Consider the following 24,158-nt stretch of genomic DNA (forward strand, 5'->3'; position numbering starts at 1 on the left):
GATATTTTAACAACAATCTTCACAAATAGCTTTTTAGGAATTCATTGCCTGTTTAAATTACTCAGTTAAGAAATATGTTTTCATTTCATTCAAATTCCTTACCCTATTCATAAACTCTACTTGCCTCAGAATAGGATGTGGGGATTAGACATTTGCGAGTGCCAAGAAAACTTATTTAAGGAAAATGCATACATATTATACATCTCAGAAGACTTGTGATAAATGCTTTGGACTTTATATGGGCACAGCGTTTCTCTGCTCATTTAAGAAACCAGAACTCCCCCCCCCCTTTTAAAAAAAAAAATCTGCATGAGTCTGAAAAAAACATGTCACTGCCTGAAGAATAGCATTAGCCTTAATAAATAGTTTCCTTACAGCAGTGCCATCTTAAATTCACACAAAACTCGTGAAGAATGTGGCTACTTTAATGAATAGAAAAAGTGTTGATTCAAAACAATTATTTCCAATTATAACTGAAGCCTGCATATTTTAATCTGTAATTACAATTATAGTCATAATTATGCATAATTTTCCAAGCAAGGCACTTTTCATCAATAAAAAGTTCATTTAGATTTTCACTAGGCAATATCAATAAATGAAAATGTCACCAGTATAGAAAGAAAGCAGAACTAGGAATAAACTTCTGTTTATGGAAACATTGCAAGATATTAGTAATTTTCTAGAAATTTGAGAATGTGGAAAACTGCAGTAGTTCTTAGGAGTTCATTAATAGTACCCACTGCTCCAAATATGTTTGTCATCAACTTTAGACATTAGCAAAAATGTTTGGAATATAATGGAGTTTCATAAGCTAGGAAAGGCATTTCAATTTTCCTAAAATTTACCACAGTTTAAGAATTTATCCTTGATTCATTGTCCCTTACTGCTGCTGTTCAGAGGGGAAGCAGGAACTATTATCTAAAGTGGCGTGTTCAATTATAGCAATGAACATACATATTTAGGTTTACATGCTAAAATTTCTGCAAATGCAAGTTTGTAAGCTTTATACTAATATTCCAGATGAAGATTTTTATTCACTTGACATGTGATTCCAAGATTCTCACTTAGTATGAACTATCTGCTACAAAAGGACAGAACAAGTTCTACCAACTGTTTATTAAAAGAGCTAAACCCATTTTGCAAGATTAGCAAATTAAAAAATTGCTTTAAACTATGATTCCTGATTTTATTTAATCAGTCTATAGCCATTACCTTTCTTATTGGTTCTTTGATTTGCATATAGCAAACCCAGAAATCAGGGAAAGTGATTCTAGCAGGAATGACAGTTGATCTTACCTGAACTGTTATTTTAAGGTGTTTGCAGGATGGGCCAGAGATGGGTATTATCACAGCCAATTGGCCTTGAGAGTGGGTTGAAGCTGAAGCCACGCCTCTGGGCTCCTCTCATCTGACTCCAGTTTCAATTCAGTATGCGCTCCCGAGATCCTGAAAACAAGTCACAAAGGAGACACCTCCACCCCGAATACTGTCTGTCTAACCTAGGGTGGGAACTGGCCCATCCTGCAAACACCTCTTAAAATAACAGTTCAGGTAAGACCAACTGTCATTTTCCAGAGTGAGTTTGCAGGATGGTCCAGAGATGGGACATGCCCAAGTTTCGTCCCAAGGGTGGGCCCTCAGTGATCCGACAGAACCTGTTCAGTACCCTGCGGCTGAACGCCACGTCGGAAGATGCGAAGGCATCCAGCCTGCAGTGCTGGATGAAGGGCGACAGGGAGTGGCCACATCGCTGCCCTGCAGATGTCTTCTATAGGGGCCTGGGAGGCCCAGGCCGCCAAGGTGGCCGCACTCCTAGTGGAGTGGGCTGTGATGCCGGCCGGAACTGGCAAGTTCTACGCCTCGTAGGCAAGGGCAATGGCCAGATGGATCCACCCGCTAATGGTGGACAAGGAGACCCTCTTCCCTAGTGACGAGGGTTGGAATGACACAAACAGAGCCTCAGACCTACGAAACTCCGCCATCCGCCTTAGGTAAATCCATAAGGCCCTTCTTACATCTAAATGGTGCCAACTGTGCTCCCGCTCCCTGGTCGGGTCTGGGCAGAAGTCCGGAAGAACCACTCCTGCGCCCGGTGGAAGACGGTTTTACCTTTGGCAGGAAAGCCGGGTCCAGGCGTAGAACTACCCTATTATTGTGAAATGTGCCTAGATCCTCCTTGGAGGAAAGCCCCCAGCTCTGAGTCTCGCTGTGGCAGCTGAGCGTTGGACGGAGTGGCGAACAGGTCCACCACCAGTCTCCCGAACCTCTGGCAGATCCTCTGGAAGAACTCCTTGGACAGACTCCACTCTCTGTTGTCTCCCGGCTCCCGGCTCAACCAGTCCACCTGATGGTTGTTGACGCCGTTGATGTTTTCCACTCGGATGGAGTGCAGGTGTTTCTCCGCCCAGTATCCCAGCAACATCGCCTCGGTGTACAATGCCCTGGATCGTGTGCCGCCCTGTCGATTGATGTGCGCCTTTGCTGCAACGTTGTCTGTTAAGACGAGGACATGATGACCTTCTACTGAGGTTTGGAACTGTCGTAGAGCAAGGTGGACTGCCCAAAGCTCCAGCCAATTTATGTTGTGTTGAAGGTCCTTCTTTGACCACAGGCCCTGTGCCAACTGGGAACCTAGGGTCTCCCCCCCCCAACCGAACAGGCTGGCGTCTGTCAGTATGAGGCGCTCTTGTTCCCTGAATTTGCATCTGTTAAGCAAAGCTGGGGACATCCACCACTTGAGAGACATCAGCACCTGTGGCGTCGCTGGTACCTTGAGTGTCGAGTGCTGGAATCAGCCCTCTGATATAGCAGCAGCCTCCATTGGAGCATCCTGGCATGTAGTCACGCCCACAGGTCCACTTCGATGCATGAGATGAACTTTCCCAGCAAGCTGGAAATAAGGGCTACAGGAACACAACGATCCTTCCGGAGCTGGTTAATTAACTTCAACAAGCTGGACCTGTGGTCCAGGGAAACACTCGACCCAACTGGGAAATCAATCACCGCCCCCAGGTGTAGGATTGGATGTCATCCAGGTAACAGAAAAGCCTGATGGGAATCGCCCTCAGATGGGCGGCCGCTACCGCTAACACCTTGCTAAAGGTTCTGGGGGCCAAATCCAACCCAAACGGTAGAGCCCTGTACTGGTAGTGAAGCCCTAAGAAGGAGAAGCTGAGAAAACGCCTATACTCGGGGAGGATGGGGATGTGCAGGTAGGCCTGTGTGAGATCAATGGATGCCATGTAGTCCCCCTCCCGGATCCCTGCCGGAATGGACTTAAGGGAAGCCATCTTAAAATGTCTATACACTAAGAATTGGTTTAGGAGCTTTAGGTCTAAAATGACTCTCCATCCCCACAATGATTTTGGCACTAGGAACAGGTTTGAATAAAAGCCCTTGCCGCCAGGTCCTCAAGGCCTGCAATGTTGAGCAGGTGCTGGATGGCCTGCCGCATCTGCTGGCGCTTGTCAACGTTCTTGGTTGGGGGGAACACCCGGAAACAATTGGGGGGAAGAGAAAGGAATTCCAGGCAGAGATCATGGGTCACCGTACTGAGGACCCAGGCATCCATGGATATCTCCGCCCAAGCATCTGCGAACAGAGCTAGGCGGCCGCCAATGGGTGGGATCGCAGGCGACCTACTTGCCCCGGTGGAAGGGGTGACCCCCCCTCCTCAAAAAGGGCCGTTTGCCTTGAGGCTGGAAGTGGGGTCTGTCCCTATTGAATCCCGTTGGATGGTCTATCCGCCCTGCCCCTCCCCCCAGGTACCTGCTCTGGTGGGTGTCCTGTTCATGTGGTCGCTGTGCTGACCTGCGATAATAGGGCATGGACCTCTGCTCCGCCTTCTTGGTGGATGTTGGAAGCGCCTTCTTCTTGTTCTTATCCTCCACCATGATAGGGTCAAGGGAAGTCCCAAAGAGGGAACCCCCAGTGTAGGCAGCTGTTGCTAGTTGCCACTTCGCCTTGTTGTCTGCCTGCCAGCCACGCAGTCATAGGAGGTGGCGCGATGCGACGGACGATGCCATAGCTCTGGAAACAAACTTCACAGCGTTTAAGGTAGGGTCAGCTGAGAACTGAGCAACCGCCACTAACTTTTTGATGTCCTGGTGTAGGCTTACGTCCTCCGGTGGAATGCATGCCTGAATCTGCTCCTTCCAAAGGATAGCTGTACAGTTGAAAAACAAGGTGGAGGCCGCCACTTTAGGGGTCTCCCACTGCGCCAAGGTGGCGCAGTGGTTAAATGCAGCACTGCAGGCTACTGCTAGATCAGCAGGTCAGCGGTTCAAATCTCACCGGCTCAGGGTTGACTCAGCCTTCCATCCTTCCGAGGTGGGTAAAATGAGGACCCAGATTGTTGGGGGCAATATGCCGATTCTCTGTAAACCGCTTAGAGAGGCCTGAAAGGCCTATGAAGCGGTATATAAGTCTACTGCTATTGCTATTGCTATCTTAATGACTTCCAGGAATAGGTCAGGAGCAGGAATCTCCTCCTTAACCTGTTTGATTCTCGGAATAGACTGTGCCCTGGGGCTTCCTTGCTGGCTCACCTTCCTTGGCCCCTTCGCCTCCCCCAGCTGAGCAGTGGCATGTGCCTTGCGTAGGAGCGACCAGAATAAGTTAGGAGGGAACAATCCTGTGAAGGCTGGAGGTTCAGGGGACCGTGCTGGGGACCGTGACCTCGCCCTGAGAGGCAGAGCAAGGCCTCTGGTGCTGCAGGCTTGCAGTCACACCAGATGCAATGGCTCTGACTATGGCTGGAGGTGGGTGCCAGGGTTGGCCTGGACGGATCTCTACCTCCCAGCTGAATCTCTAGGGATAGAAACCAATCTGGTTATCTACCTGGTCAAAATCCTCCATGGAAAGGAGAGGGGAACGGGCAACCCCCCCCCACTGCAACCCCTCAAGGAATCTGGTGACCTAGGGGGAGAATAATGCCTGGAAGGGCCCCCTAGGGGTGACCTATACCTGGAGGGGAAGGGACTGATCCTGCCCTGCAGAGCCCTCAACCTCTCTGCACCTGGAGAAAGTTCTCACCAAGGTCATGTGCCTCCTAGCTTTGTCTCTTTGGCTGGCACGGGAAGGGCGAGTGTCAGCCGAGGCTTTAAGCCTCCTGGAAGAGGTAGTGGGAGGCTACCTGATGGAAGTCCCCAGGAGACATGGGGGGGGGGAAGGGGATCTACCTGCCATCATGCAACTACTTCCGATCACTCCTCGTACTTCCTGCGATTCGCTCCTCACCCCCACCTCCGCAGCTAGAATGGCAAGGTTCTCACTCCTTTCATCGCACGCCCTGAATTGTAAAATACTGCCGGGGCGCATTTCGTGGTTGCTGTGGCTTCTCAGGGAGTCTGCTGCTGCTGCCGCGCTGCTTCCCAGCCACCTATGCCGCTCCTGGGGCTTCCGCAGCCTTCGTGCGGCCCACGCACTCTTCTGCACTCTCTTTTAATGCTGCTGCAGCGAGGCACGCTCTCCTTTTAGCCTTCTGGGCTGTTGGGCTGGAAACCAGAGCCCTTTAGCACCCACCAGTGCCGATCTGCCCTCTCAGGGCTCCATGTGGTCACCAGCCAAAATGGCCAGTGACCCAGCCACTGGAGCCTCCAAGCCCTGAGATTCAACCCTCAAGTAGCTGGAAAAACCGCAGCTAATAGCAGGGACTTACTGGGAAGTGAAGGAATGGTCTCCTTGTGAGAAGGAAGCAAGTTGAGTCGAGGATGATCCAGAAAAGTTGAATCAGATCAGGAGTCCAGAATTTACAGCCTCTCTTTGGCCAGACTGGATTGAAACTGGAGTCAGAGGAGAGGAGCCCAGAGGCATGGCTTCAGCTTCAACTCAGTCTCGAGGCCAATTGGCTGTGATAATACCCATCTCTGGACCATCCTGCAAACTCACTCTGGAAAATATCATTGGACACAATACCTAAAGATGGTTAAGCTGTAGAAAGTTTAAGCCCTACTGATCAAACTGTGTTTCAACGAGTGCCTATTTTATTTATACATAGATGCATATATACAATTTAGAAGTTACCTTAGTCCACAAAACTGTAAAATGTATAACTTCAAAAGCAGAAAACAACAATAATAATTTTGAGATGAAAAGTCCTCAGGGCTGTGGGAGGACAAATACCCATGGCTGCTTCGTCTTGTTAAGGTTGAGCCTTAGTCTGTTCTTCCTCATTCGGACCCATTCAGCTTCCAGAGCATGGGCGAAGACATCATAACATCATTTAGATGTCTTAGGGTCAAGATATACAGTTGTGTGTCATTAGAATACTGATGACAGTATGCTGATAATATGCTGATGATACTTTAACTCATACTAACATATGACCTTTCTTGCTGGTTTCATGTTAAATGTTAATCAGGACAATTGAGTGTGGTGAGCTCTGGGGTAGCCGTGAGGGATTGCAAGCTTGATCTTTCCCCCACAAACAATCCTGAGCCCAACCATGAAAAAGGAAAACCACTACAGCATGTTGCTTCCTACTCCTAATTTCAGCAGCTGATCCAGGAAGATAATGGTTGATAGTATTAAAAGTCACCGAGAGATGAAGTACCATACTACATCCCATCCTGGTAAAGGATCCCATCTTGCTAAAGGCCATCAACAAACACAATCAATACTATATTGAAGTATGGAAATCTGGCTGAAATGGGTCCTACATTCATTCCTAGGATTTTCTAAGGCTATTGTGCATCCACTTTATCAACGACCTCTTTGAAAGGGGAAATTTGGAGACTGGATAAAACACCTATCTAGTATCATTGGTCCAGCAAAGGAGGCATGTGTGTGTGTGTGCAGTTAGGCTGGAAGAACTAACCCCTTCTTCAAGAAAACAAACATGGGCTAAACTTTGCAGAAATATCTAATCTTTTATTTATCACCAATGTCAATTTAACTTGCACAAGAAATGATAAAATATTGAAATAGTGTTCATAATCCCCAGGCTTTAATATTATTGAAAATCTTTGGAGAGATCTCAAAATTTCAATCCAAGGAGACCTAAGGTTATTTCTCAGATTTCTGCAAGGAACACTAAAAACATTACATCCAACAACTTTTTTTCTTCTAAACTAGTACAATAAAAGCTTCACTTCTGCCAGAGAATATGTTACAAAGTTTGCTGACACTCTCTAAAGTGTCTAAACTTTTGCACCTATAGTACTGCAGTCATATTATCTTGTGAAAACGACCATTGGTCTTACCTGAAGGGTCCTTCGCTGCACACTGCGGGAGAGTCCAAGCTGTGGGTTATTTCCGTCTGGTTGCCCTGGAACTGAGGAAAAGACTTTTCCTTGGCTACGCCTCCAGGCGTGCCTAATTCCCAGAAATTTGAGACCCTTTGGCCGTGGAGATGCAGCTGAAAACAACCGTAGAATGGACCGTGTTGACACGACGATCCATAACCCCGGACAGACCAGGGTGGGTTGGACTCTCCCGCAGTGTGCAGAGAAGGACCCTTCAGGTAAGACCAATGGTCGTTCTCCTGCACACTGCTTGGAGAGTCCAAGCTGTGGGACATACCCAAGTTAATGTCCATCTGGGCGGGCAGAATCAGAGTCACGGGGAACGACAGAAGAAGTCACTGCATGCAGCACCCGCCTGCCAAAGGCCGCGTCAGCCGAAGCAAACTTGTCTAGCTTATAGTGTCTAATGAACGGAGACGGTGTAGACCACGCGGCTGCCCTGCAGATCTCCTCAATCGGAGCTTGCTTGGCCCAAGCTGCCATAGTCGCTGCACTGCGCATCGAGTGAGCCGTTATTCAGAGGGACACCGCTTTTGCCTGTCGTTCGTACGCAGATGTGATACAGGCTCTGAGAGACTTTCTTTCCCAGCGATCCGGGCTGGAAGGAGATAAATAGAGCCTAGGACTTCCGGAAGTCGGAGGTGCGATGGACGTAGATTTTCAGTGCTTGTCGCACGTCAAGTTTGTGCCACTTGCGCTCGCTCGGATGGGAAGGATGCGGGCAAAAGTTCGGCAAGACAACCTCCTGCACCCTGTGGTACCAGGAGTTGACCTTGGTGAGAAAGGTCAGATCAAGCCGCAAAACGACCCTGTCAGAATGGACGACGCATAAGTCCTGGTGAATAGACAGAGCCACCAGCTCCGAGATCCGACGGGCGGAGGTGATGGCGATAAGAAAGGAAGTCTTTAGTGAAAGGTGCTTGAGAGAAGCCGTTTGGAGAGGCTCAAACAGTGGCCCCGTGAGGGCCTGTAGCACCACCGAAAGTTGCCATGTCGGGTAATGGTGGACTGTAGGAGGCCGGATGTTGGAGGCGCCTTTAAGAAAGCAGCGCACCCTAGGAACCTTGTTGAGATGAAAATAAGGGTCGCCGGCCCACACGGTAGACAAAGCCGCCACCTGGCGATGAAGCATGGCCAGAGCGAGGCCCCTCCCAAGGCCCCCCTGTAGAAGGTCCAGCACCCTTGCCACTGGAGCAGTGACAGGATCGAGTCCTGAGTCCTCACACCACTGGGCAAAGGCAGCCCAAGTGGAGTCGTAGATTCTAGCCGTCGACGGACGTCGAACCTCTTGAATGGTGTGGGCGACGTCGTCTGACAGACCCTCAGCCCTTAGCAGGTCCCCCTCAAGTGCCAAACAGCCAGCTGCAGGCACTGGAGCTCCGGATGGACAATGGCCCCTTGGCTGAGGGAGGCCTGTTCCGGGGGAATCCACCACGGCGGGGACACCGACAGGCTGACTAAGTCGGCGAACCACGACCTCCGGGGCCGATGGGGCGCCACGAGCAGCACTTCCACCCCCTCTTCTATGATCTTGATTAGAAGACAGGGAAGGAGTGGAAGAGGAGGAAACGCATAGAGGAGGCCACGAGGCCAGCTGCAGCGAAGAGCGTCCGTTCCTTCCGCTCCCGGACAGTGGAAGCGGGAGAAAAAGTGTGGAAGGTGCGTGTTGACTTTCGTCGCAAACAGGTCTACCAGCGGAAGACCAAACCTGCGAGACAGATGTTGAAACAGAGCAGGATCCAGCCGCCATTCCGCGGAGTCGAAGACCACCCTGGTGGTTGATGTGCGCCTTCGTGGCGATGTTGTCCATCATCAATAGGACATGACGGTGATGTATGTGACGTTGGAAATGACAGAGGACCAACCTCGCAGCTCGCAGCTCCAGAAGGTTGATGCTGCAACGCGACTCCGCTGGGGACCACCTGCCTTGGACCACGAGATGATCCATGTGCGCTCCCCAACCTGCGAGACTGGCGTCGGTGGTGATGACCAGTCGGTCGGGCTCCTTGAACAGGTGTCCCTTGGTCAGAGCTGGAGAAGTCCACCACCGGAGGGACCTCTTGACTGACGGAGGTACTGGAATCAGTCTTGGTGAGTTGCTCCTGTTGGCCCTCTGATGAGGTAGGAGCAGCCACTGCAGGGCTCTGGAGTGGAGACGTGCCCAAGGGACGATCGACAGACAGGAGATCATCTTCCCCCAACAGCTGTGAGAGGGGGACAATCGGAACCTGCCTTGCTTGTCGTACTGAGAGGGTCATGGACCTGAGGGCCTCTAACCTGTCTTGGGAGAGGAACACCTGCAGGAAATGGTGTCTATCACCGCCCCCAAGTGATTGATCTTGGTGGTGGGGGTAAGGTGATTTTTTTCGAGATTCAGGGAGAACCCGTGATGCCTGAGGGTCCTCATGATTATCTGGAGATCCCGCAAGGCCTGCCGCATGGACGAAGACTGGATGATGATGCCGTCCAGGTAGCAACGAAACCTTATGGGCCTGTGGCAGAGATGGGCCGCCACTACCGCCAGAACCTTGGTGAGGGTCCTGGGAGCCGAGGACAGGCCAAATGGAAGGGCCCTGTACTGGAAGTGGCGGACTGCATAAAAGAAGCGCAGGAACTTCTGATGTCGGGGGTGAATGGGGATGTGTAAGTAGGCCTCCCGCAGATCGATGGAGGTGAGGAGGTCTCCCTGGTGAATTCCCGCCAAGATGGACTGAAGGGACTGCATCTTGAACCTCCGATAGGCGATATGCCTGTTGAGGTTCTTGAGGTCCAAGATGGCCCTCCACACACACCCCCCGAGTTCTTTGGGACCAGGAAGAGAATGGAGTAGGAACCGCTCCCTTCCTGGTCCGGGGGTACCTGCTCGATGGCATTGATCTCCAGGAGGTGGAGAACCTCCTGGTTCATCTGCTCCCTATTGGTGGGACATAAGGGAGTGGGGCACCTGATAAGGTTTCTGGGAGGGGAGGAGAGGAATTCTAGGGATAGACCCTCCCTGACCACCTGTAAGACCCAGGGAACGTGAGCCAACTGGGCCCAGTAGGAGGTGAACAGCTGCAGTCGACCCCCGATTGGAGATGAGCTCGGGTAGTCACTTGGTCTCCCGGAAGGGCCTGTTGGAGGCGCCTCCGGGATTAAATTTACGGAAGCCAAACTGCTGCCTTCCTCAGTCTCGAAAGGAAGACCTGTCCTGAGCCCTCTCCCCCTGCTGCCCAGTTGCTCTGTTAGAGGAGTAGAAGGAGGTAGACGTGGAGGGCTCTGCATAGGGCGTAGACTTGCGGTCCTGTTTTGTTTTTTTGGGACATCGAGGGAAGGACCTTTCTTTTATCCTTTGATTCGAGAAGGAAGGAATCCAAAACCTCACCAAATAATTTGGACCCCTTGAAGGGGGCAGAAGCCAATTTCCATTTGTGCTTCTGGTCCGCTAGCCAATGGCGGAGTCAGAGCAGACGGTGGGAGGTGACATTCGTGGTTAGAGCCCTAGAAGCAAATTTAGTGGCGTTGAGGGCCACGCAGCAGCATATTGCGACGCCACGATGAGCTTGGTCATGTCCTGATGAAGCCGGGCGTCCCCTGCGGGAATCTTATTTAGGATGTCACGTGACCAGATTACAGTAGCCCTACTGAAAAAGGAGGCGAAAGACGAGGCCCTAATGGCCCAGGCCGCCGCCAGGTGAGTCTTGTGATAGACTTTCTCGGCCTTCCTGTCCTCCACCCTGAGGCCTTCAGACAGGTCCGCAGGCAGGGAGGCATTAGAAGCAAGGGCCGTAATGGGAGGATCTACGGCCGGGAGAGCCAAGAGATCTTCCAGGACAGGCTCCATTGTGTAGTTTCTTGTCCACCCCGCTAGGAAAGGACAAGGTGGCTGGCTGAACCCACTGACTCTGGATAAGGTCCAGGAACAACTCCGGAACCGGAACCAACTCTTGCTGGGAAGTTGGGTCGTCAAACATGACTACATTCGGGTTTATTGAAGCCGAATCAGCCTGCGGTTGAGTGGGCTTTGGCTTAATGCCTACCATGATAGTGGCCTTCACCTTGCGAAGGACCAACTTGAACAGGCTGGGCTTGAACAGGCCGGAGAATGAGGCAGCGTCCGGAGATAGGTCTTCATCTTCGGACAGGCCCTGCTCTATAAGGTCCGTTGCCTCCAAGGCCGAGGCCTCGCTAACAAAGGAGGACTCCAAAGAAGGGTGACGCACCCGCTTGGCGGGTGGGGGACCACCCTGAGTCAGGGGAACAGAAGGGACCACCTGCCTATCCCATGCCCGCATGGCATTAGCTATGCCCTTCGTTACGGCACGTTCCACTATTGCCTGTATCCTAGGGGACAGCTCAGGATTTTGGTCCGAGTCACCCTCAGCATCCCTGGGCTCCTCCCCCTGGAAAGGTGGGACCTCTGGGGGAACAGCTTCCTGGGCTGGCTCTTGTTCGAGGAACCAAGCATTAGCTGGGGAAGGAGGTTCAGAAAAGGACCGACCCGGAGACAGGTTTTGAGAGTCAACTTCTTCCGTCAATAGGGCTGTTAAATCCCTTCTGGGAAGTGGCAGAACAAGGAATCCCCGGAGGGAGTCTCCTTAGCCGCCTGGCGACGGGCTTTTTCAAATTGCTTGTCAAGAGCCCGTTGGCGCCGTGCGGTATTCCTGGCCTCAGCAGCAGATGTATTTCTGAGGGGAGGGGTCTGGGAGGGAGCCCTGTCTCCACTAGCCCCCCCCCCCGAAAGATAAAGAAGGAACCTGATCCAGGCCCTGGGAGGGTCCCGGTCTACTGGACAGAGGTCCCGATTCATCCATGACCAGATTGCAAGCAAGCAAGCAAGCGCAGGCCGAAGGAAGAGCTGCAGTGATTGTAGGCTGCTCTGCAATAAAGACAAAGAGAGAGGATTTTAGTAAACAGTTCGCATGCAATGACAATATGATAGAATGCAGAGAGATTCAGTTGGTTGCCTTATCTGGAGGTTTTTATAGGGACATAGCCAGGGACTGGCAGGCCCAGCAGGGTTAGAGGGAGGCCTAGGCCTAGAAGTAGGCTCGGATTAAGGTAGGCCTCCCTAGGCCGGGGCGGAGGCCTTTGAGTAGACCAGAGCCCCAGCGCCGCTTTCAGGAGATCCGTGAAGAAAAATTGTTGGCAAGGGAGAGGCAGATGGCCAGTGGGCACCCCCTTAGGCTGTCCGAGTGCCTCTCAGCGATCCCAGCAGTAGCGTGGCTGTGCGGCCTGCAGCTAGGCCTAAACGGCGCGAAGACTCCTTTAAAATGGCCACCGTGCTGTTAGGGGAACTAGGAGGCCATGTGGCGATCGCCCTAGCCATCGGGCGATCGCGCGCACCTCTGCGGCAGATCCTACAAGCAAGGGTGTTGAAAAAATGAAAAAACTTGCAAGAAAACAATAAACAGGGACCACGAGGGGGACGCTGGCTCCTGGAGCCTTCTGCTGCTTCTCTGTGCCGTTTTAAAGATGCAGCAAAGCCTCCAAGACCGCCCTGAGGAGAACGGAGGAGGCCCTTCCCCCAGCCCACGCTTACCTCCTGCCTCCTGGAAGCTAGTAGAAAAGGAATTTGTTAGATTAGAAGAGAGAAAAGGCAAGGATTGCCTAAGGGGAAAAGATACTCAGTCAGAAAGAATAGCAGCGTCCAAGCAAAAAGTTATTTCAGCTGGAGCTCCCAAAACAGCTTCCAAACGGGCCAAACTGAGGAAAATTTCTGGGGATTAGGCACGCCTGGAGGCGTGGCCAAGGAAAAGTCTTTTCCTCAGTTCCAGGGCAACCAGACTGAAATAACCCACAGCTTGGACTCTCCAAGCAGTGTGCAGGAGAACATGTTTTCTTATTTTGAATTTGTACACACAAATAGTATGTATTCAAATTTGCATTAAAATGTTCTTTTTAAATTTGAAGTGACAGTATGATATAGAAGTTAAAAGGCCCAACAGGAGTGGGGAGCTTTTGTTTTCTCTTAGACATAGAAGCCAGCTAAGGGATTTTGGATATCTTGGTCTTAACAGCATCTGGCTCTGTGGCAACTTGGTTGGTAAACAAAAGCCCTCATCACATCATGCATTGATAACTTCACTGTAAGAGCTAAGTAAGCACATTGCAAAAGCAAGCTGATATGTTATAAATGCCAAGAACAAGGACTGTATTTAGTTTTGTACCATGTAGAGATTATGCCAACTTCTATACTTTTACGGATTTACTAAATGTTTGATTTAGGGATGTATAAACATAATGGTTTGCATGCAATATGAATGGAGGATTTTCCCAGGCATTGTTTTCTTAATACAATGCAAAAAACTGACTGGCAAAACATAATCTTAGATGTAATATTAGATCCCGATTGTACTTAAGCTTTGGAAAAAAAAAAACCTAAAGTATCTTACACTAGAAAAAACTGGTGATTATGGAAGTTAGTTAAGAATCTAACTAATTCACTAATCTAACAGAAAAAATTTCAAAGCAATTGTAGCTATTTTGCTCCCAGAGTAGGCTTTTATTGTGTGATTACCTATCTTCAATCACAGAATTTATAGAAAATTGTGAACTATTTGTAACTAGCCTGCATTTTCTCCACTATTACCTCAACCTTATTTCCAACCACCAATAAATAAAATTTGTTAAGGAAAGAAAGAGGACAGCAGTGAATTTTTTCAGCAAGCTAAAGTATACTGTTTCAAGAAAGTTGATTAAAAATTACAGCTATGTACTTGTTTTCAACAGAATTAAATTGAGTTATTGATTATGTGCCATAAAGTTGGTATCAACTTTAGTAATTACACAGAAAGTTTTTCTCCAGGAAAACATCCCAATCTACCCTTCAGGTATTCCAAAAGTGCACCCACTGCCACTGTAATTGAGTCTAAACACCTTGCTGGTGGTGGTTGTTATTAACTTCTCCTTTTTTCACTTTTCCCATATTTTTAAACTTCTTCAGAGAATTAGGTCATTACAAAATATGTCTGAAGCATGTCCAAATGTGCCTAATTTATGAATATAATATTCATAATGTATCCAAAGTGGCAGAAAAACCTTTATATAAAAAGACCTATGATAGAGGTTCAGCCATGTTGGATAGATCTCATCAGAGGAGCTGGACAAAGAATGCCTCTCCCATAAGCAATATGGTTGGACATAATTTCCACAAACCCATTTTGAATCAATCTTTGCCCAGCTCAACAAGGAGTTCCTAAGTGTTGGAGTTTTTGGACATCAAGTGACAAATGGACTACAGAACTCAGCACTTTTTTATCCATCCCAAACACATGATGACTTAAAACAAAGAAATAATGGCCTGTTATTAAATAAAGCAAAGATGGTGTCAATGAGTAATAGGTACCTTGTGTACAATCTCAAAATTTCTGGAGTTTTTTGGACGCCACTTTGAACACTTAAACACCATTGGCATTGACCATCAATCAATTGCAAATGTCAGTTAAACTTGAAAAAGTTTCTACAATATTTTTACACCATCAAACAAACACAACTGAGAAGCATTTGATAAATGGATAAAAATGCCAAATTCAGTCTAAACAAATGGCTCATTATGTGACAAGCCATAATAATAACAATATTAACAACAACGTATCAAAAAATGGCTTACAATAAGAACATTAAAAAAAGAAACTGAAGTTTCTTTTGGAAACCTGGTTTTGGTTGCATAAGATCAAGCAATTTGAACTAATGCGATAAAGGCCAGAATTGAAAAATCATCAAATGTTTCAACAAGTACCAGTAGGTTTTGCAAAGAAGCAGAAGAAACATACCATATTGTCAGCTTGTGCAAGAAAATAACACAAACTGATTATAAATAACAACATACCGTATATACTCGAGTATAAGCCGACCCGAATATAAGCCGAGGCACCTAATTTTACCCCCAAAAGCTGGAAAAGTTATTGACTCGAGTATAAGCCTAGGGTGGGAAATGCAGCAGCTACGGTAAATTTCAAAAATAAAAAATCAGTGTTATTTGAAACTCAAAGTTATGTTTATTCAAGGGACCCGCTTAATTAAAGTGTTCTATAATATCAGTATGACTTATAATACTGCAAGTCTGCAATATTAAAATACTTGTATAGGGGATCCCCGGGATCCCCCGAAGAGATCAAATCACAACCAGTATGCCACCTTCTTGGTATATTGTTTTTATTTTCACTGAGTTTTTAAAAATGAGCATTATTTCATCCTTTTTTTCTTTATGTTTGATTGGTATCTGCAATTTGTGTTAATTCTGTTCATACATATAATATAAATGAAAAACCCAGCTCTCTTAAAAAATATTTTAAGTTCTTTCTGGTGCTCCCTTTTAGAATTGGCCAACTAATATTTCTGTTCGCCCAACTAATGTCAGGCAGAGTTAACTGAAAAAGTAATTTTTCATGAAAGGACATTTTCCTAGGATTTTAATTGTTCTTACTGTCAGATTTCTCCTTATTTCCAGCTTGAGTCTCCTTCTGACAAGTTTCCATTGCTTCTTGTCCTGTCCTCAGGTGCTATTGCTGCCGCCGCCTCCTCCTCCTCCAACAGCACCAGCACATTTGCTGCCCAGCGCTACGGCTGAGGTGAAGCCGCCAAAACTCCCGCTGGCGCCCCCGCAGCGTTGGGCGGATATCCGGCAGTGCTGTTGGAGGAGGAGGAGGCGAACCAGCCTGCCATCGCGGCCACCGCTAGCCCCGCCGCTCTTCCCACCCCCTTCCAAGCCCCACAGTCCAGCGGATGGAGCAGCGAAGCCCCGGGGGTCTGTAGAGATTGTCAGTCATCCAGGTCACGGTTGTCCTAAAGGTGCTTTTTCAGGCAACAACTGGGCTTTCTTGGGTTTTTTGGGGAAGACGTTTCATCCAAGAAGCTTCTTCAGCTCTGCCACTATCCTACTTCCCCACTATCCTGTCAGAGCTGAATGGTGAGAAACGAAACGTCTCCAAAGAAAAAAACAATAAAGTCCAGTTGCCTCCTGAAAAAGCACCCTTGGGTTGATCAGTGATATTGAGAGACACGCTGCATTTACCTTTAATTTTCTTTCTTCTAGCCTTCTGAAGCGGGCAAACAACTCAAGAGAAACTTTTGCAAATTCATACAAGTCCGAATTTACATCATAAAGCATTGTTCTTCCACGTCGATGAAGTTTAACTCTGGCAATTGCCTTATAATATATTACTTTCTCCGGTCTTATTGTTTTTGCTGGGGGGGGGACGGGGGACGAGTGTTTAACAACGCCACCCGATAATCATTTTTTATTGTGCCCCACCCCTCCCCTACAAAGCGAGTCTGCGCGGCCGGTGGAGACAGCCGACCTCCTTCCTAATCAGGAAAAGTCAGGCGCGTCGAAACTTCGGTAGCTCTCCGCACTTCCTGCCATGCTCCGAGCCGCGGCTCCTCTCTTCGCGGCCTCCGACGCACCGAGAGCGGGAGCCCTCCAGCCGCCCAGGCCCAGCCCCTGAGGCGGTCGCCCGCTGCGATAGCGAACAAGTGCAACCTCTTCCTTCGGCCGTACTGGGCTGAAGCCGCCGCCGCCGTCGCGCGCTGCTGCTCTTCCTGCCTCCGCGCTTGCAGCGGTAACAGGCGGCGGGGTTGGTGGAAAAGGCGGAGGCGGAGGCGAAGGGAGGGAGGCGGGGAGAAAAGAATGGCAGCAGCCGAGGAACCCGGAGCGGCACCAGCAACAGGGAGCAGCAAGGCCGGCGAAGGGGAGCCGGCATCGTCTTTCCAGAGCCGCCTGTGGAGGAGCCTGCAGCTGGGGGGCAAAGGCAAAGGCAGCAGCAAAGCGGGAGCCGAACGCCGCAGTGCGGACACCTCGTCGTCGCTTCCGCGGAGTCGCGCTGCGGAGCAGCCGGCCAAGGCGGACTTGTTAGCAGGGGGCGTCGTCGTCGGTTCCAGGTGGGGCGGCTTGAGGCGTCGAAAACACGTGCTGGACCGCGTCTTCTCATCCTCTCAGCCCAACTTGTGCTGCTCCTCGGCAGAGCCCCTGGAGGGCGTGAGCGCCGAGGCCGGCTCTGCTCTGCGCCGCCTACGCGAGCATCTCCTTCACCACCCTCAGGGCAAAGGGGGACAGCAGCAACAGCAGCACGGCCGGGGGGCTGACGACCCGCCCGCCTCTCCTTCCTCGACCTCTTCGGCGGCTGCCCCCGAAAAGTAACGGGTAGTAGGCGGAGATGGAGCCCTCAAAGCCGAGGCGCGGGAGAAGCCTCCGCAGCCGCCCCGACTCGGAGCTCACCTGTCCCATCAGAAGAGCTCTTCTCTGCCCGGCAACTGGAATCCCCTCTCCAAGGGATCCCCGTGCAGAAAATGCGGGGAGCAGCAGCGAAGCCCCGGGGCTTCGCTGCTCCATCCGCTGGACTGTGGGGCTTGGAAGGGGTCGGGAAGAGCGGCGGGGCTAGCGGTGGCCGGCGATGGCAGGCTGGTTCGCCTCCTCCTCCTCCAACAGGCAACAGCACTGCCGGATCCAGTTGTAGACTCGAGTATAAGCCGAGGCGGCTTTTTTCAGCCCAAAAAGTGGGCTGAAAAACTCGGCTTATACTCGAGTATATACGGTAAGACACTTAGAAGATTAGCACATTGACAAAAATTTCTATCTGTCAATTACAAAAAACCACATTGCTTGAATTCGCACATATACTATGCTGATACATTACAACATCCTCAGTTCTTGGGAAGAACTTGATGTGGATGAAGGCCAATATTAGCTGAAATACTGGCAGCTGTGATTTCACATATCTATTACAATAACATCAACTACTACTACTACTGCACTAGAATAAAGGTACTCTTAAAGAAGAGCCTATTTATTTATATACCTATTTTAAAGAGTGGGTGGCTGAAAGTAATACATAGCTTTCAATGAATAGTTTTATCATATTCGAATGCTTCAAATGCTTGAAATGGGGTAGGGAAGAAAAGGATTTAACAAAATTTTACAATTCTGTTGGGAGCTTGTGCATGAACATGGTTTCAGCTACAGTGCTCTGTATTGTTATAAAGGATACATTACTGTTCTTTCTTGCAGAAAAATACTACGGTATCTCCTGACGCTACATACCGGTACAAGAATATCAAAGCAGAAAAGACAAGCATATAAAATCCTTTTAAACTGGAAGTAGTAAAATATGCTGAGGAACAGGGAAACAGAGCAGCGGAGAAACATTTTGGACTACTTCTAACTGAAAAAATGTTAAGAGAGTGGAGGAAACAGGTGGATCAGCTGCAAAAATAAAAGATAAAAGTAAGAACAACTTTCATGGGCTTGCTGCAAAGTGGCCACAGTTAGAGGTGGACATGGGAGAATGGATCACATGCCACCTGAATAATGGCTTCAGAGTTTCCACAAAAATGGTAATATATGAAGCCAAACGCATTGCTCTACATAAAGGCATTCTGGGTTTTACTGGATCACCATTGTGGTGCTTCAGATTTATGAGACAATATGGCCTTGCTATGCACACCAAAACTAGAATTGCACAAAAATGCCAAAAGAGTATGAATCTAAGATTCTGTCTTTTCATACATTTGTAATACATGGTAGGAATACAATTTTGTATTAATTTAGACTTTGTAATAATTAATGAAATGCCATTAGGTGGTTGTGTTTTTTTAACTATGCATTATTCTAGGCAAAAGGACATTAAAACAATTTCAGTTAAATGAGAACTATGATATGTTGAAAGTAAGACTCATTAAGAACTTTGATATTCGATATGAATGTAAGTAATGACTTTGGAAGAGATGCACGAAAGCTAATTGTAACCAATTGACACACTCTCTACAAGATGTAATGTAAGATGATTATTTTTGAGTGTGCTGTTTGTTTAGTAAAAATAAAAAAATGAAAAAAAAAAGAATTTAATAATTGAGTAGTTTGATGTATGGACAGTTTTGAAATGTTGTCAATCAAATTAGAAGCTCTTATTTATCCAGCCTCTCCAGGTAATCCCTGGGTTACGAGCATTCCCTTAGCAAATGTTAAGTTACATGTGAAGTTACATGACCAGTACCCCCTAGTGTTTCCAAATGAGGCCCGAAACTACAAATCTTGCAGCACAACTATGAATCTTGCAGCACCTCTGTGGGGCTCCCCCAGCCTGTTGCAGGCTGAAATGGAGTTTGGATCTGCCTCCCCCGAAGTCTCCATTTTGGCCTGCAATGGGCTGGTGGAGGCCAACAGAGGGCCAATTGGAACATCAGTGGGGCACACAAGGCTGCTTGCTAAATATTCGCAAGATAAGTGACCCAGCACGGCAGGTTAGGGGGGAAAGCAATTTGGGGGCCATGAGGTATTTCAGTGGGTCTGGGAGGCTTTGGGTGGTCTTAGGCAGATGGCCTGTTCCATCAGTATCCCCTCCCCCCACATGGCCTTTCCCTCTCTGAAATACATCATGTGCACTTAACGGGCCTTGCATTTGATTAGTGAAAGCGTGGGCGAAAGGAGAGAGTGATCTCTTTCAAGATACAAGATTCACTCCCATGAATCCTCGGGTTACAAATGGAATGGACAGGCTCCATTCCATTTGTAATTTGAAGACTACCTGTACTTTCAAAGGAAACACCAGTTGTTTACTCTTTCCACTCAACCATTCTGGATAAGATGTTTTTAAAAAAGGACTTAGAAAAAAACTCACAGAGGGAATAGACATGTAGAGTTCTCTTTTTAGGGCAATATATTTTTCTTCATTTGTTTACTTTTATGCATATGATTACAGCCTTAATTATACTCTGAAGCAACATTTAAATGGCCATTAACTAAATAACCCTTATCAAATGCTCTTTCTATGTGAAAGGTAAGAACATCATACCTGAGAATATGCTACGTTTCTGCATGCATATTTGAATTACTTCTGACTTCTCTATTCCGCTGATTGGCTGAAAGGACATTACATTCTGGCTCTCTAAGGAGCTCTTAGTTTCATTCTTCAGATGAATAAACATTTTCTATTTCATTATTTGTTTCCATGTATCCAAGGTCCACGTTCTGACAGAGACTCTTGGTATGCAACCACTTAGATCACTTAGTTGTAAGATTTTCTAGGAAATAAATGAGTACAAATATTTTATTCTGTACTTCAAAGAATAGAACATTAAAAAGAAGAAAAAATGTGTTACAAAAATTTTAAGTTGCTGGAAGGGAATCTTTTAAAATAAGATTTAAAAAGTCATTGAAATGACAGTTGGTCTTACCTGAACTGTTATTTTAAGAGGTGTTTGCAGGATGGGCCAGAGATGGGTATTATCACAGCCAATTGGCCTCGAGAGTGGGTTGAAGCTGAAGCCACGCCTCTGGGCTCCTCTCTTCTGATTCCAGTTTCAATGCAGTATGTGCTCCCAAGATCCTGAAAACAAGTCACAAAGGAGACACCTCCACCCCCAATACTGTCTATCTAACTTAGGGTGGGAACTGGCCTATCCTGCAAACACCTCTTAAAATAACAGTTCAGGTAAGACCAACTGTCATTTTCCAGAGTGGGTTTGCAGGATGGTCGAGAGATGGGACATACCTAAGTCTCGTCCCAAGGGTGGGCCCTCACTGATCTGACAGGACCTGTTCAGTACCCTGCGGCTGAACGCCATGTCGGAAGATGCAAAGGAATCCAGCCTGTAGTGCCGGATGAAGGGCGACGGGGATGCCCATGTTGCTGCCCTGCAGATGTCTTCTATAGGGGCCTGGGAGGCCCAGGCCGCCGAGGTGGCCGCACTCCTAGTGGAGTGGGCTGTGATGCCGGCCGGAACCGGCAAGCTCTGCACCTCGTAGGCGAGGGCAATAGCCAGACGGATCCACTGGCTAATGGTGGACAGGGAGATCCTCTTCCCTAGCGACAAGGGTGGGAATGACACAAACAGAGCCTCAGACCTACGAAACTCCACCGTCCACCTTAGGTAAATCCATAAGGCCCTTCTTACATCTAAACAGTGCCAACTGTGCTTCCGATCCCTGGTTGGGTCTGGGAAGAAGTCTGGAAGAAACACCTCCTGCGCCCAGTGGAAAACCCTGTTTACCTTTGGTAGGAAAGCTGGGTCCAGGCGTGACACTATCCTGTTATTGTGAAACATGGAAGAGAGAGCCCCCAGCTCCGAGACTCGCTTAGCCGAGGTGATAGCCACCAGGAACACAACTTACAAGTGAGGAGCTTCTGGCTAACTGTCTAGAGTGGTTCAAAAGGCTCGGCCATAAAGGCCTGTAGCACCATGGGAAAGTGCCACGTAGGAAACCTATGGACTTGTGGTGAACGAAGGTGGCCCGTCCCCTTGAGAAATCTCTTAACTAAGGGCAACTTAACTAAAGGCCGTTGTCCAGACCTTCCTGGAGGAAATCCAGTACTTGAGGGACCGTGGCCCTGGATGGGGTTACATGGGTGGCCTGGCACTAGGAGACAAACATCTCCCAAGTGGAATCGTAAATCCTGTTGGTTGACTGTCTGCGGGAGGCCTCAATGGTTTCTGATCACCTTTTGGGACAGGAGGGCGCCTCTCAGGCGCTCCCGCTCAATCTCCACATGGCCAGTTTGAGCCATTGTGGATCTGGATGGATCAACGTCCCCTGTAGCAATCTCACCTCACCCGGGGAATCCTCCACGGTCTCCCTACCGACAGACTCAGCAGGTCCACGAACCAAGCCCTCCTGCGCCAGTAGGGAGCCACTAGGATTACATCGGCCTGCTCTCTGACTACCTTCTGGATGACCCCAGGAATGAGAGGTAGGGGGGGAAAGTGTACAGCAGCCCAACCAGCCACTTGGAGCTAAGGGCATTGACCCCCTCCGTTCCCTGAGCTGGGAACCGAGAGAAGAAATGCGGCAGCTGAGCATTGCATGGAGTGGCGAACAGGTTCACCACCAGTCTCCCGAACCTCTGGCAGATCCTCTGGAAGAGCTCCTTGGACAGACTCCACTCTCCGTTGTCTGTCTCCCGGCTCAGCCAGTCCGCCTAATGGTTGTCGATGCCAGTGATGTGTTCCGCTCGGATGGAGCGGAGGTCTTTCTCCACCCAGTATCTCAGCGACATCGCCTCGGTGCGCAACTCTCTGCATCGTGTGCCTCCGCCGATTGATGTGCGCCTTTGCTGCAACATTGTCTGTTAAGACGAGGACGTGATGACCTTCTACTGAGGTTTGGAACTGTCGTAGAGCAAGGTGGACTGCCCAAAGCTTCAGCCAATTTATATTGTGTTGAAGGTCATTCTTTGACCACAGGCCCTGTGCCAGCTGGGAGCCTAGGTCACCCCCCCCCAACCGAACAGGCTAGCGTCCGTTGTCAGTATGAGGTGCTCTTGTTCCCTGAATTTGCAACTGTTGAGCAAAGCTGGGGACATCCACCACTTGAGAGACATCAGCACCTGTGGTGTCGGTGGTACCTTGAGCGTCGAGTTGCTGGAATTGGCCCTGTGATATGGCAGCAGCCTCCATTGGAGCGTCCTGGCATGTAGTTGCACCCACGGGACCATTTCGATGCATGAGATGAACTTTCCCAGCAAGCTGGAAAGAAGGACTACGGGAACACAACGATCCTTCCAGATCTGGTTAATGAACTTCAACAAGCTGGACCTGCGGTCTGGGGAAAGAAACACTCGACCCAACTGGGAATCAATCACCGCACCCAGGTGTAGGATTTGGGTGGATGGGGAGAGTACTCTTCTCGAAATTAATCGAGAACTCTAAGCCCTGGAGGGTGTCAATGACCTGCTGAAGGTCTGACCTAATCTGAGCAGGAGACGCCCCCTGGACAAGGATGTCATCCAGGTAGCAGAAAAGCCTGAGCCTCAGATGGGCGGCCGCTACTGTTAACACCTTGGTAAAGGTCCTGGGGGCTGAAGCCAACCCAAACGGTAGAGACCTGTACTGGTAGTGAAGCCCTAAGAAGGAGAAATGGAGAAAACGCCTATGCTCGGGGGGGGGGGGGGGATGTGCAGCAGAGGTGGGTTCCTACCAGTTTGCACCTATTCGGTGGAACCGGTTCGTCAAATCTACCGGCCTGGTTAGAAGAGGTTCCACCAGTGGATCCGGAAAGCAGGCCACACCTACAGAAGAGGTTCCAAAATTTTTTGAAACCCACCATTGCTATAGGGTCACATGGGTGGCAAGCCACTCCCACAAAGGAGGCCACACCCACAGAGTAGGTTTAAACAATTTTTGAAACCCACCACTGATGTGCAGGTAGGCCTGTGTAAGATCAATGGATGCCATGTAGTCCCCTGCCCGGATCCCTGCCAGAATGGTCTTAAGGGAAGCCATCTTAAAATGTCTATACACTAAGAATTGGTTTAGGAGCTTTAGGTCTAAAATGGCTCTCCATCCCCCCGATAATTTTGGCACTAGGAATAGGTTTGAATAAAACCCCTTGCCCGCCTGGTCCTCAGGGACTCTCTCTATGGCCGCAATGTTGAGCAGGTGCTGGATGGCCTGCCGCATCTGCTGGTGCTTGTCAATGTTCTTGGCCGGGGGGAACACCCGGAAACAATTGGGGGGGAAGGGAAAGGAATTCCAGGCGGAGACCATGGCTCACTGTACTGAGGACCCAGGCATCTGTGGATATCTCTTCCTAGGTGTCTGTGAACAGAGCTAGGCGGCCGCCAATGGGTGGGGTCGTGGGCGACCTACTTGCCCCAGCAAGAGGGGGCGACCACCCCTTCCTCGAAAGGGCTGTTTGCCATGAGGCTGGAAGCGGGGTCTGTCCCTATTGAATCCCCTGTCGGATGGCCTATCCGCCCTGCCCCCTGGTTACCTGCTCTGGTGGGTGTCCTGTTCCTGTGGTCGCTGCGCTGACCCGCAATAATAGGGCATGGACCTCTGCTCCGCCTTCTTGGTCGATATTGGAAGCGCCTTCTTCTTGTTCTTATCCTCCACCAGGATGGGGTCAAGGAAAGTCCTGAAGAGGGCACCCCCGTGTAGGCAGCTGTTGCTAGTTGCCACTTTGCCTTGTTGTCCACCTGCCAGCCACGGAGCCACAGG

The 24,158-nt window shown here is 49.2% G+C and overlaps 1 protein-coding gene across 10 annotated transcripts in view; it reads right to left on the reverse strand.

The window, feature by feature from the left end:
• The window catches only part of TBL1X (transducin beta like 1 X-linked), a 162,609-nt gene that overhangs the window by 82,386 nt on the left and 56,065 nt on the right, over positions 1–24,158 (reverse strand). The window contains exon 2 of one of the 10 annotated variants that reach the window (XM_032226167.1): positions 20,015–20,243. The exons of the other annotated variants lie outside the window; for them this stretch is intronic. The gene's annotated coding sequence lies outside the window, so the exon portion shown is untranslated. The remainder of the gene's footprint in view (positions 1–20,014; positions 20,244–24,158) is intronic. 10 annotated transcript variants of the gene reach the window in all.

This window comes from Thamnophis elegans, chromosome 11 (genome assembly GCF_009769535.1).
Source record: "Thamnophis elegans isolate rThaEle1 chromosome 11, rThaEle1.pri, whole genome shotgun sequence".
In the NCBI taxonomy this organism is placed as follows: Eukaryota; Metazoa; Chordata; class Lepidosauria; order Squamata; family Colubridae; genus Thamnophis; species Thamnophis elegans.